Genomic DNA, 13,474 nt, shown 5'->3' with positions numbered 1-13,474 from the left:
GAGATGTGATGAGGATAGATGTGATGGGATGTAATATAATATGATTGGATGAGAATGGATGAAGGACGATGGGAATACATATGGTTGAATGTGGATTAAGCAATGTGAATTGATGTAGAAGAATGTGGAATAACAAGAAATGATGTGGAACAATGTGGAAAGATGAGAGTTCATTAGAAACTGTATTTATGACCTGCTTTTAAAGGACTGTTTTATGTCAAGAATGCTGGGGAAGCATTTTGACCATCTTGTGAATGAGATCGTGTGGAGACCTAAGTGATAAAGCTCAATGGATGAGTCCATGGCTCTTTTATATGGATCTGTTGGTTTATCTTGCTAATCTTCAATGGCTCTTTTATATGGATCTGTTGGTTTATCTTCAATGGAGAGTCCATCTGGATTTTTATAAGTGAATATATTTCCGGGTACTATGAGCTAGGAACTATTGAAAAGGCCCCTGAGTGCACAGGTGGTGAGCATTCTAGTTGCCAAATGATGCCATAGATACACCGATGAGAGAATGATTGGAAATTAGAATTCAAGCGGGTATTTTGGAGGATTATGATCAGTGATGCTATGGTTTCATTAAAAGATTCTTTTAAAGATAGCCGAATCTGGTCCATGGCTCTATTATATGGATCTGTTGGTTGATCTTGCTGATCTTCAATGGAGAGTCCATCTGGATTTTTATAAGTGAATATATTTCCAGGTACTATGAGCTAGGAACTATTGAAAAGACCCCTGAGTGCACACGTGGTGAGCGTTCTAGTTGCCAAATGATGCCATAGATACACCGATGAGAGAATGATTGGAAATTAGAATTCAAGCGGATATTTTGGAGGATTATGATCAATGATACTATGGTTTCATTAAAAGATTCTTTTAAAGATAGGCAAATCTATGAAACAGGCAATTTCATATTAGGTGTGTAAGTGGTGTGACTATCTTGAAGTTTGCATGAAGCGCTGGCTAGGGAGCCTGGGAACTCCTTTCCCTAGTACCCGGGACTAAACATAACCAAATTCCTAAATGGATCCTATCACTACACTGGTTGGGCAGTTGGCTAACCCTTGGGACTGGATGGGGTTAGGCTGGACTGATGGATCCCTAAAATGAGACTCAATTCTATTATGTTACGATAGATGAAGTAAATCCCCGACAATCTTTGTTCTATGGAAAAGAATCAACGGCTGTGCCTCTTGATGAGGAAAAAAGCGCTGGTCTCTATGATCCAAGTGCAAGTCTCTTCCTTGATCTGACCATGTGACTTACGGGTTTGGTCAAATCAGTTTGGTTAGTTAAGGCTCTTGACTATGTTAGAATAAAATTATCCTGGAGGAATCGCCCATGCTTTTTGGACGAGGGAAGTTTTTGCGAGTTCGGTTTTGGAAGAACCGAGGGATTAGTCTCTTGTCCAGATATCCGTTGGGGCGAGGCCCCGAGTAATGTGATGTGAGATGAATGTGATGTGGTGTGATGTGAATCGGGATATGAATGAATGAGATGTGATGTGAATCGGGATAGATGTGAATGGATGAGATGTGATGTGAATGGAGGTGATGTAATATGATGTGGATATGGGTAGATGAGAATGGATGAGATGTGATGAGGATAGATGTGGATAGATGGGATGGGATGTAATATAATGTGATTGGATGAGAATGGATGAAGGACAATGGGAATACATATGATTGAATGTGGATTAAGCAATGTTAATTGATGTAGAAGAATGTGGAATAACGAGAAATGATGTGGAACAATGTGGAAAGATGAGAGCTCATTAGAAACTGTATTTATGACCTATTTTTAAAGGACTATTTTATGTCAAGAATGCTAGGGAAGCATTTTGACCATCTTGTGAATGAGGTCGTGGAGACCTTAGTGATAAAGTTGCAATAACTGATGGAGAGCCAATGGAGGACGTCTCGCATAGCAAGGTCGGCCGAGGTCTTGACCAGCCTCGGTTCAATTTAAATGGTGAGCGGTACGGTGGATGAGGGACCAAGGAAGCGGCCTATAAGTGAAGCGCTAGGTGACCTGCGAAGGATCCTAGAGGGTGCTGACCATACGGTGCTCAAGCTCTGGGTCGCGAAAGATACCCACGCGTGTGTCGAGGAAGAAAATGTAACAAGGTGTTAGAGTTGTTTTCTGAACTCGGGCATGGATCTGGTTGATTAACCTTGCTGGTCCTCAACGGATGAGTCCATGGCTCTTTTAAATGGATCTGTTGGTTGATCTTGTTGATCTTCAATGGAGAGTCCATCTGGATTTTTATAAGTGAATATATTTTCGGGTACTATGAGCTAGGAACTATTGAAAAGGCCCTTGAGTGGACAGGTGGTGAGCGTTCTAGTTGCCAATGATGCCATAGGTACACCGATGAAAGAATGATTGGAAATTAGAATTCAACCGGATATTTTGGAGGATTATGATCAGTGATACTATGGTTTCATTAAAAGAATTTTTTAATGATAGCCGAATCTGTGAAATAGGCAATTTCATATTGGGTGTGCAAGTGGTGTGACTATCTTGAAGTTTGCATGAAATGCCGGCTAGGGGACCTGGGAACTCTTTTCCCTAGTACCCGAGACTAAACATAACCAAATTCCTAAATGGATCCTATCACTACAGTGGTTGTGGGCGGTTGGCTAACCCATGGGACTGGATGGGGTTAGGCTGGACTGATGGATCCCTAAAATGAGACTCAATTCTGTAATGTTACGATAGATAAAGTAAATCCCCGATAGTCTTTGTTCTATGGAAAAGAATCAACGGCTGTGCCTCTTGATGAGGAAAAAAGCGTTGGTTTCTATGATCCAAGTGCAAGTCTCTTCCTTGATCTGACCATGTGACTTACCGGTTCGGTCGAATCAGTTTGGTTAGTTAAGGCTCTTGACTACGTTAGAATAAAATTATCCTAGAGGAATCGCCCGTGCTTTCTGGGCGAGGGAAGTTTTTTCGAGTTCGATTTTGGAAGAATCGAGGGATTAGTCTCTTGTCCGGATATCCATGGGCGAGGCCCCAAGTGAGAGGCTCTGCCATGCGCAAGATGTGCTACTTCCGCTGCTAGCACCCCCAAATTTGTTGCGTGGAGGGGGCAGGGATCTTTCAATGCACCACACCTCCATGCCTACAAAGACAGCTCCTCAATCAGAGATATATAGCTCCCACCACAGCTACATAGGGGGTAGCATCCCTAAACAAGAAGGGGAAGAGATGATGATGCTTTTGCCTGTGTACTGCTTCCTTTACCTTTGTAGTCTCCCTTTCTTATTGCTCATCTCCTTAGCCTAAAACAAGATTTGATACCATTAAAAAGATTGGGGAAGGAGAGAGAGCTTGAGCTCTTGCAAAAGCACGCACACACTCACACACACTCGCACAACAATGGATAACACATACACAAAGATGGAAGGCTAAAATCTTCTTCTCCTTATTTCTCTCAAAAGAGGTCCTTAAGAGATAAGTGAAAACCAACATAAGTACAAGAGTATTATGTACAAATGGTCTATAATGTGAACATGAGAAGTAAGTGAGCTAGCACGATGAGTATGCCATAACTTAGATGGACTAGGTAGGTGTAGTCTAGCTATAGATCACTGGGGAAGATATGTCATGTCAGCTACCAAGCACACTAAGCAGGTGAGCTGGCAAGAGAAGTATGCCATAACTCAATTTGACTAGGTAGGTGTAGTCTAGCTATAGATCACTGGCAAAGATATATCTCATGTCAGCTACCAAACACGCTAATGGTGTAAATGTGGAACAGTCACCCAAGCACGTCATGAGTGTTAGCTCATGTTGAGCTTGACACCTCAACAATTGTCATGTAGATCAAAATATCTCACACTATCCAAATGCACCTTCCCAGGAACCTACGCTTGTATACTGGCCTCATAGAAGAGGCCATAATCCATTGTGGACCTCATGTAGCATAGTGTGCACCCCACACCATCCAAATGCAACTTCCCAAGAGCCTCCATAAACTGTCTCTCTAACCCAACTACATAGTTCATGTCTAGCCTGGTGATCATCCTATAGATCAAGCTCAATAGGAGATGACACTTATGATATGCTTGGGTGACCATTTATGCCGCTTACATCACTTGCGTGTTCGGTAGGATGCTGGCATGATAGATCTTTGCTAGTGATTCTACAACTGGACTACACCAGCTACTAGTCCACCATTGAGTTATGGCATACTTATCTTGCCAGCTCACTCACTTAGCGTGTTCACATTATGGACCGCATGTACATAGTACTTTAGTACTTATGTTGTATTTCACTTATCTTTTGGTAGAACTCTTTTGTTGAGAAGAAGAAGAACAACCATTTTCAACCTCTCATCTTGTGTGTTCTCTTCTAGGGTTTGTGTGAGTGTATGTGTGCTTGCAAGAGATCAAGCTCTCTTCCTCCCTGCATCTTTTCATGGTATCAAAGCTTTGTTCATGATAAGAAGTTGAGCAGCAAGCAAGAGAAGCACAGGAAGCAGTACGAGGGTAAGAGCTTCACCTACTCTTCCCCCTTTGTATTGGCTACTACACACTTGTCGAGAGCTCTTCATCAGCAGGCATCGGGGGCAAACGAACTCCGATTGAGGAGCTGTATTCACGGGATCAGAGCTACAAGGCAACTATATTGTCCTTTGCATAGCCTTTTTGTGGGAGAAAATACATTTCAGGTGCGTCTTGACCTCTGTTTTTTAGTTCGTAAAGCGTTCACACGTGCGTTGGGTAAGTTTCAATTCTCCGCATAATTCTATTTTTGAAACTACGGGAAGAGAATTTGATTGTGCAGACACTCTGTGTAGTGCAAAGAGGTCTTACAGGCGTTATTGGGTGTGTGTATGCAAGTTGAGGTCATTAGTTATGACAGTTTGAGTGCAGTATAGTACCGTTGTCAGCTAAGAATACGCTAGTTTGTATAAGTCAAACAAGAGTGTTGCTTTTTGTGAGTTTGTGTTGTAGACAAGATGTCAAATGATGGAACTAACCAAATTGTTGCAGAGAAGCTTAACAAGAATAACTTCCATGCTTGGAGGTTTAGATTAACAAATTTCCTGATGTGAAAAGGCTACATGAGGGTGAACATGAGGAGGCACCAAAGATACCTGAGATTAATCCAACTGCTGCAAATGTAAAAGAATACAAGGATTGGAATCAAGGAGCAACGAAATTCATGTATTAGCTTTCTATTAGCATACAAGACACCATGAGTGGCCATATACAGGATGCCAAGTCACCTAAGGAGACATGGGACACCTTGGTGAAGCTGTATGAAACTAACAACAAGGCACGAAAGATTCAGTTGAAGAATGAGCTTCATAATGTGGAGAAGAAAAACATGTTTGTGAATGATTATGCCTTCAAGATTAAGGGCATTGTAGAATCCCTTGCATCTATTGGTGTTTCTATTGATGATGATAAAGTGGAATTATGTCTACGTGGTATCGAGCGCCACAATACAAGGGATTCAGATGTCTATTCAGACTTGGGAGAACATTCCTAACTTTATAGATTTGGTGTCAATGTTGATCATTGAAGAAAAGAGTTTGGGTGAAGACTAGTCTTCACAAAACAAAGGCACTTCGGAGTAACAGGCCTTCTACACAACAACATAGGTGGAAGAGGCCAGTTTAGAGGCAGTGGGAGTCAAAGAGGTCGTGGAAATTGGCAAAGGCAGCAAAACGATACACAAGGTTGTTTTTATTGTGGCAAATCTGGGCATGTGCAGGCATATTTCTATAAGAACTAAAATGACATGAGAGGTGGAAAAGTGCAACAAAATAATTATGTGTCCTCTAGCCAAAGTAATGTATCCACATGCAATGATGATGTATGGTATGTGGATTTAGGTGCTTCGGACCACATGACCAGTCATAGCGAGTGGTTTAAGGATATGAAAAATCGTAAAAAGCTAGGTTTTGTTGAAAAAGGGAATGATACTACTCATCCAATTGCCCATGTTGTAAATGTGCCATTGTCTATGCAGAATGGTAAGGTGAAGTATCTTGCACATATACTTCACGTTCCAAATATTACAAAGAATCTGTTTCTGTTGGCCAGATGATTGACCAGGGTTTGCGGGTGCGCTTTAACCCTAATGGTTATTATGTTGAAGACTTTAAAGACAAGTGTAGGTTGGTTGCAAAAGGCAATAGAGTGGGTAGAATGTTTACAGTAGATATAAATATGCCTGAAGTAAAAGTTACAATGTTTGCACAAGATTCAGGAGTTGTTGTAGATACAAACATTTGACATAAGAGAATTGAGCATGTAAATGTGCAAAGAATGAAGTCTATGCAGACTAAAGAAATTGTGACAAGGCTATCTAAGTTTAAAGTTGATGGTATGCAAAAAGTATGTAAAGCATGTCAATTTGGAAAGAAATTGTGACAAGGCTATCTAAGTTTAAAGTTGATGGTATGTAAAGCATGTCAATTTGGAAAGCAGACAAACCATGTATTTTCGCATGATAGAAATGTGAGCAGGAATATAGTAGATGTTGTGCATTTAGATGTATGGGGTCCTACAAAAACTACGTCTATGGGTGGCTACAGGTATTATGTAACAATCGTTTTGATGACCACACGAGGAAAGTGTGGGTGTATTTCATGAAGGAGAAGAGTGAATTTTTCACTCATTTTTAAAATTTCAAAGTGATGACTAAAAAGCAGACATGGAAGCATGTGACGTGCCTAAGGTCAAATGGAGGGGCAAAGTACTTCTCCAATGAGTTCTCTATTTTTTTGTAGAAGAATAGCATTTAGAGATAATTTACATGTAGATACACTCCACATCAAAATGGAGTTACTAAGCAGAAAAACAAGCACATTGCAGGGACAGCACGAGCATTGATTGACAGAGAAGAATATGCCACATAGCTATTGGGGTGACGTTGTTTCTACAGCAGTTTATATCATGAACATGACTCCTAATGCAACCATACATGATGTATTGCAAGAGGAGAAGTTGAGTGGCAAGAAACCTGATTTGTCTCACTTGAAAGTTTTTGGATACATAGCTTATGTGCATGTGCCAGATGAGTTGCGTACAAAGCTAGATCCAGAGGCAAAAAAATGTGTGTTTATTGGATATTCCCTTGAGAAAAAGGGATATAGAAGCTATACCCCTACTACACGTGAGTTGAGGATAAGGAGAGATATGGTGTTTGATGAAATGAGGAGCTGGTATGCTGCTGAAAAAGATGTTGGGGTTCATGTAACTGGAAATGTGATTACAAAGAATGCAAGTTAGCAATCACAGTCATTGAGTGGCCCTAGAGAGTCCTCTTATGTTGGGCTTCTGAAAAAGATGTTGGGGTTCATGTAACTGGAAATGTGATTACAAAGAATGCAAGTTAGCAATCACAGTCATTGAGTGGCCCTAGAGAGTCCTCTTATGTGATTACAAAGAATGCAAGTTAGCAATCACAGTCATTGAGTGGCCCTAGAGAGTCCTCTTATGTTGGGTCTATTGATAGACCATGGAGTGGCAGGCTGTATCAAAACACCAGCCCTGAAAATGTAGTTGGTACATCATGAAAAGGAAAAGAGAAGGTTGATAAGCCTCTTGGTATGCTCGACACTTCTGGAGGACACTCTTATGTTGAGTCTAGTGGATCATAGAAAAGTCTTGATGATGAGGTTAGGATTCCAGCTATTAGAACACCTAGTGTAAGAAAGGCAAGAGAAGATGCAAAAATACTAGGTAGTGATCATGGACAACACAGGTCAGAGAGATTCAAAAAACGTGTTGACAAGTTGACATATGATGGTTATGTCACTCATCATTATGCATATATGGCTAAAGTTGTGCAAGATGTTGAACCCATATGTTTTGAAGAAACTGTTGGGAATTTAGATTGGGAGAAATCCATGGATGACGAAATGGTTGCATTGGATGCAAATGAGACTTGGGAAAACTGGTGCAATTGCCTGAGGATAAGAAGGCTATTGGATGCAAGTGGGTGTACAAAATAGAGCACAAATCAAATGGAAGCATTAGTAGGTATAAAGGAAGATTGGTTGCCAAAGATTATGCTCAAACTTATGGCATTGATTATGAGGAGGCGTTAAGCCCCATTGCCAAGATGGTAACCATGAGAGTTGTTATTGTGGTGTCTACATCAAAAGGATGGGTTTTACAGCAAATGGATGTTAAGAATGCGTTCTTGCATGGTGATTTGCAAGAAGAAGTGTATATGGATCAGCCATACTAGATTATGAAGATGTGGGTCACCCTAATTTTGTATGCAAGTTGTGCAAAGCTTTATATGGCTTGAAACAGGCACGAGAGCATGGCATGATAAGATAGCACAATATCTTATCACCATTGTCTTTCATGTGGAAAATGCTAATCATTCACTCTATGTGTGGAAGAGTGATAAGGGCCTTGTGGTCATCACAATCTATGTGGATGACTTGATTATTGGGGGTGATATTGGAGAGGAAGTTGAGAGTGTGAAATTTCTCCTCAAGCAGAAATTTGACATGAAGGATTTGGGTGAGCTAAGGTACTTCCTTGGCATTGAGGTTCTTAGGATGGCCAAAGGCATATGGCTATCACAAAGGTAGTATGCATTGGACATGCTGTTCTAATATGGTATGGTTGGTTGTAAGCCAATTTCTATGCCATTAGATTCAAATGGCACGTTGAGTGCAGAGATTTTGGAGAATCCCACTATGTACAGGAAGATAGTGGGTAGCTTGATTTACATGACTATCTAGGCCAGATTTGAACAATACAGTTGGATTGTAGAGTCAGTTTATGCAAGTTCCTCAGAAGCCACATTTGGACGGTGTGAGGCGCACATTGTGCTATGTGAAGTCTACAGTAGACTATGGTCTCCTTTATGAGGTTGGTAGAGATAAGAGTTGCAGGTGTTTGGATACACCGATGTAGATTAGGCCGGTAGTATCACGGATAGGAGATCTACTAGTGGATTTATGTTCTCTTTTAGGAGTGGTGCTGTGACATGGAGCAGAAAGAAGCAGCCAACAGTTGCCTTGTCAAGTACAGAGGCAGAGTATAGGGGTGTTACACTAACAACATGTGAGGTAGCTTGGTTGCACAAGCTACTTGGTGATTTGGGGTTGCATGTTGTCATCTATTGTGACAACCTTAGCAGTATATAGTTGGCAAGGAACCCGATTTTTCATGCGCGGACCAACACATAGTGGTCCACTATCACTTCATCAAGAGAGAGTCTTAGCAGGAGACATTAATCTCATGTATGTTAGCACAGAGGAGCATGTAGCTGACATTTTTACGAAAGCCCTCGGAGCAGAGAAGCTTTGTAGATTCTGAACTATGCTTGGAATCCTAGAGATAGAGTTGAGCTTGAGGGGGAGTGTTGAGATGTCAAGCTCAACACAAGCTGACACTTATGATATGCCTGGGTGACCATTTTTGCCGTTTACATCACTGGTGTGTTTAGTAGGATGCTGACGTTATAGATCTTCACCAGTGATTCTACAGCTAGACTACACCAACTACAGCTAGTCCACGATTAAGTTATGGCATACTTATCTTACTAGCTCACTCACTTAGCGTGTTCACATTATGGACCACATGTAAATAGTACTTATGTTGTAATTCCCTTATCTTTTGGTAGAGCCCTTTTGTTGAGAAGAAGAACAACAATAATTTTTAGCCTCTCGTCTTGTGTGTTCTCTTCTAGGATTTGTGTGAGTGTGTGTGTTCTTGCAAGAGCTCAAGCTCTCTTCCTCCCTGCATCTTTTCATAAGCTGCCTCACACTATGATCCAAATGCACCTTCCCATGAACCTGCATAAACTAGCTCTCCAACCCAACTATAATTATGTAGTTTATGTCTGGCCTAGTGATCGTTATATTGTTGAAATATGGTGCCCATCATGTCACGTATGGGGCACAAGTATGTGGGAATAAGGTAGAAGAACATTAGGATGCTACGAAATTGGAATGGATGCAAGCTACAGTTAGGATGCTACGAAATTGGAATGGATGCAAGCTACAGTTTTTAGGGGATGTGAATGGATGAATGTAAAAGGTAGTCAATGGTCAAAAAGTAGGCACATGGAACGTGTAAGGGTGTACAAGACATGTGAGCATTTATAAACACATGGATGGTATAAGTGTGCATAGAACATGTGGATGGAGGATCCATGAGAGCTATAAAAGGATGTACTTGGATCAGTTCTAATGTAAGATGATTATTGTGTCTTTTTCCTTGAGTTAATACATTATTAATTATATTATTTATCAAGCCTTTTAGTTCTCTCAATCACTTGACTATGGGGATAATTAGTTTTGATCCTCCATAGACTAGCCTAAATCCATGTTTTTCAACATGGTATCAAAGCCATGGTGGGGCTAGGATGTGGTGGGTCTAGTTTACTCTAGGATAGTTTAGGGAGTGATTTTGTTAGAGTATCCTTTCATTCCATTTAAGTAATTAGTAAAACATTAGTGCTAATCTTGATAAACAATGGATGGAGTCACTCTTTGCAACCAAACCCATTAACTCCTTAGCAATTGTCTTTCCCAAATCAACAGTAGTCCATAGCGTAGCACTACATTCGCACTACATTCACAACCACTCTATGTAAGTAGGTGTAGTTGTTTCTTCATTGACAACTAGCAAGGCGTCCTTCATCAACAAAGAGATAGTGTTTTTTTTTGCTAGTAGCTCCAGAGTTTCATCACAATAAGCAGCACTTCAAGCGATCATCTCGGCAACAAACTCTGTAGCACAAGCATAATAGAAGCCTCTCTTCGAGTAGCAGTAGATTGAGGCGTCAGGAATTGTGGGTCGGCCTCTCAAGGTAGGAGATCTAAAGATAGGCTGATACACGGTTTGGTATGCCCTCTGAGAATGCGCAACTATGTCCCCGGAGTGAAGTGCAAGCGTTGTGTCGTTAGGGTGGTAATATGCGTTGGAATTAGGGTTAGGGTTTCAACGATTCACACAAGATAGAGAAGCTTGAGAGCACACAAACTCACTAGAATAGATGAACAAATGTGTTCCAAGTGCCTCAGCGGTCTTAAGTGTGTTCACACACATCACTACCATATAATGCTACAAATCTCCCTTAGAGTGATGATGTGAACACAAGATAGAGAAGCTTGAGAGCACACAAACTCACTAGAATAGATGAACAAATGTGTTCCAAGTGCCTCAGCGGTCTTAAGTGTGTTCACACACATCACTACCATATAATGCTACAAATCTCCCTTAGAGTGATGATGTGAACATGTACAGGGTATGGCCGATCAATCCTAAAAAGGCAGTAAGCCCAAAGCTTTACGAAAAGCTTCAAAATTTTCAAGAGGAAGAGCCTTCCTGAATAAATCTGCCATGTTGTCATGTGTAGGCACATAGACCAAGCTGATCTCTGTTTGCAGAGAGTCTTTCCTTGACATAGTGGTAATGCACCTCAATGTGCTTAGTGCGATCATGAAACACTAGGTTCCTCGAAACTACTAATGTGCTTTGGGTGTGAGTGAAAATCATAGTGCTAGGACGACTGTCCAACACCCAAATCAGGCATAAGACGTCTAAGCCACACACACTCAACTGTAGCTGTAAAAGCTGCCCCGTACTCAGCTTCACAGAGCTGGAAATGGCCACTGTAGGTTGCTTCTTGTTGTTGAGCCATGATATACATGAATCACCAAGGTGAAAGCAAAACCCACTAGTCGACACTCGTGTGTCATAACATCCAGCCAATCTGAATCACTGAAAGCATGCAGCTGTGACTCACCCCCCTTTGGATAAAATAATCCAAAATATTGAGTGCCTTATAAATAGCGAAAAACCCACTTAACAGCTGGCCAATGCTTCGTACCTGGGCTATGCATAAATCTGCTCAACTGTGAGATCGCATACTGTATATATAGCCTCGTGTTGCACACATAAAGAAGGAATCCAACAGCTGATACAAACTAGCATCAAAAGAGTCTCCTACATCTTGAAGACTAAGTCGAGTACTTGTCTCTATAGGTGTAGCCATAGGTTTACAGTATTCAAGATTAAACCTCTTCAATAGCTAGTATATATTTAGACTATAGCATAAAAATGCCATCATTGCGGTGCATAAACTAAAGTCCCAAATAGTAATGCAAGGGCCCCAAATCTGACATCTCAAACGATGACTTAAAATCAGCCTTAAAGACTAAAATCTGATCTATATCGGGTCTTGAGAGCAGCACGTCATCAACGTATAGAACGATAACCAAAAATGTGTCGTTACTCCACTTCACATACCAAGTATGCATGAATCCTCTCATACCATGCTCTAGGAGCTTGCTTAAGGCTATAAAGAGCCTTTTTCAACCTACATACTTTTTCAACCTGCATACTTTAGACTCTTCTCCTTTTACAACAAAACCAAGAGGCTATGATACATACACCTCCTCATGTAAATCACCATTCAAGAATGCAGTCTTAATGCCCAACTAATGTAGATCTCACCCATGATGTGCTGCCAAAGCAATGAGACACCTAATGGTAGTCATACGAGATGTGGGTGTAAAGGTATCATCATAATCAATGCCCTTTTGTTGAGCATACCCCTTTGCAACAATATTGGCCTTGTACCGATCAATGCTGCCATCTGCTTTGTGTTTTAACTTGTAAACCCACTTAGTACCTAAGGTCAGCCTGATGGTGTGCTGAAGTAAACGTAGAAGTACACATAATGATGAAATGTTGAGATCAGCCCTGATGTTGGCCATGGAAAAACACTGAAGACAGTCCTGGTGTAGGCAGTCAATCCAGTAGCAGAGAAAAACGCTGAAAACAGCCCTGGTGTAGGCGGCCAAACCAACAGTAGAAAAACACTGAAAGTACACCTGATGTAGGCAGCCAGTCTAGAGTTTGCACTTGACGTAGGCGGCCTGCACCAGCAGAGTAACCTAAGAGGTAAACGCTGATGGTTGCCCTAATGTAGGCGACCAGCAGAGGAGGTGCTTGTTGTTGTACTTGCTGAATAAAGATGCGCTTCATATATATATAGGTAGAGTGGGTGATGGTCGATCAGGAGAGGCTGTCGATCAAGAGAGGCAGCAGATAAAGTTGAAGTAAGATGACAAAATAGCCCAAAAGGGTATTTTACCCAGCCCAAAAGGGCTATTTTGTCATCTTACTTCAACTTTATCTGCTGCCTCTCTTGATCGACCATCACCCACTCTACCTATATATATGAAGCGCTTCATATATATAGGTAGAGTGGGTGATGGTCGATCAAGAGAGGCAGCAGATAAAGTTGAAGTAAGATGACAAAATAGCCCTTTTGGGCTGGGTAAAATACCGCTAAATAAAGATGCGCTTCATATATATAGGTAGAGTGGGTGATGGTCGATCAAGAGAGGCAGCAGATAAAGTTGAAGTAAGATGACAAAATAGCCCTTTTGGGCTAGGTAAAATACCCTTTTGGGTATATTTTCTCACACAGTTTCATTTGCACATACAAGCTTTATCTCAAGCAGGGC

Source organism: Cibotium barometz, chromosome 8 (genome assembly GCF_041138505.1).
Source record: "Cibotium barometz isolate CiBa-2024 chromosome 8, ASM4113850v1, whole genome shotgun sequence".
NCBI lineage: Eukaryota > Viridiplantae > Streptophyta > Polypodiopsida > Cyatheales > Cibotiaceae > Cibotium > Cibotium barometz.
The sequence above is the reverse complement of the archived record's forward strand: the minus strand, read 5'-3'. Positions refer to the sequence as shown.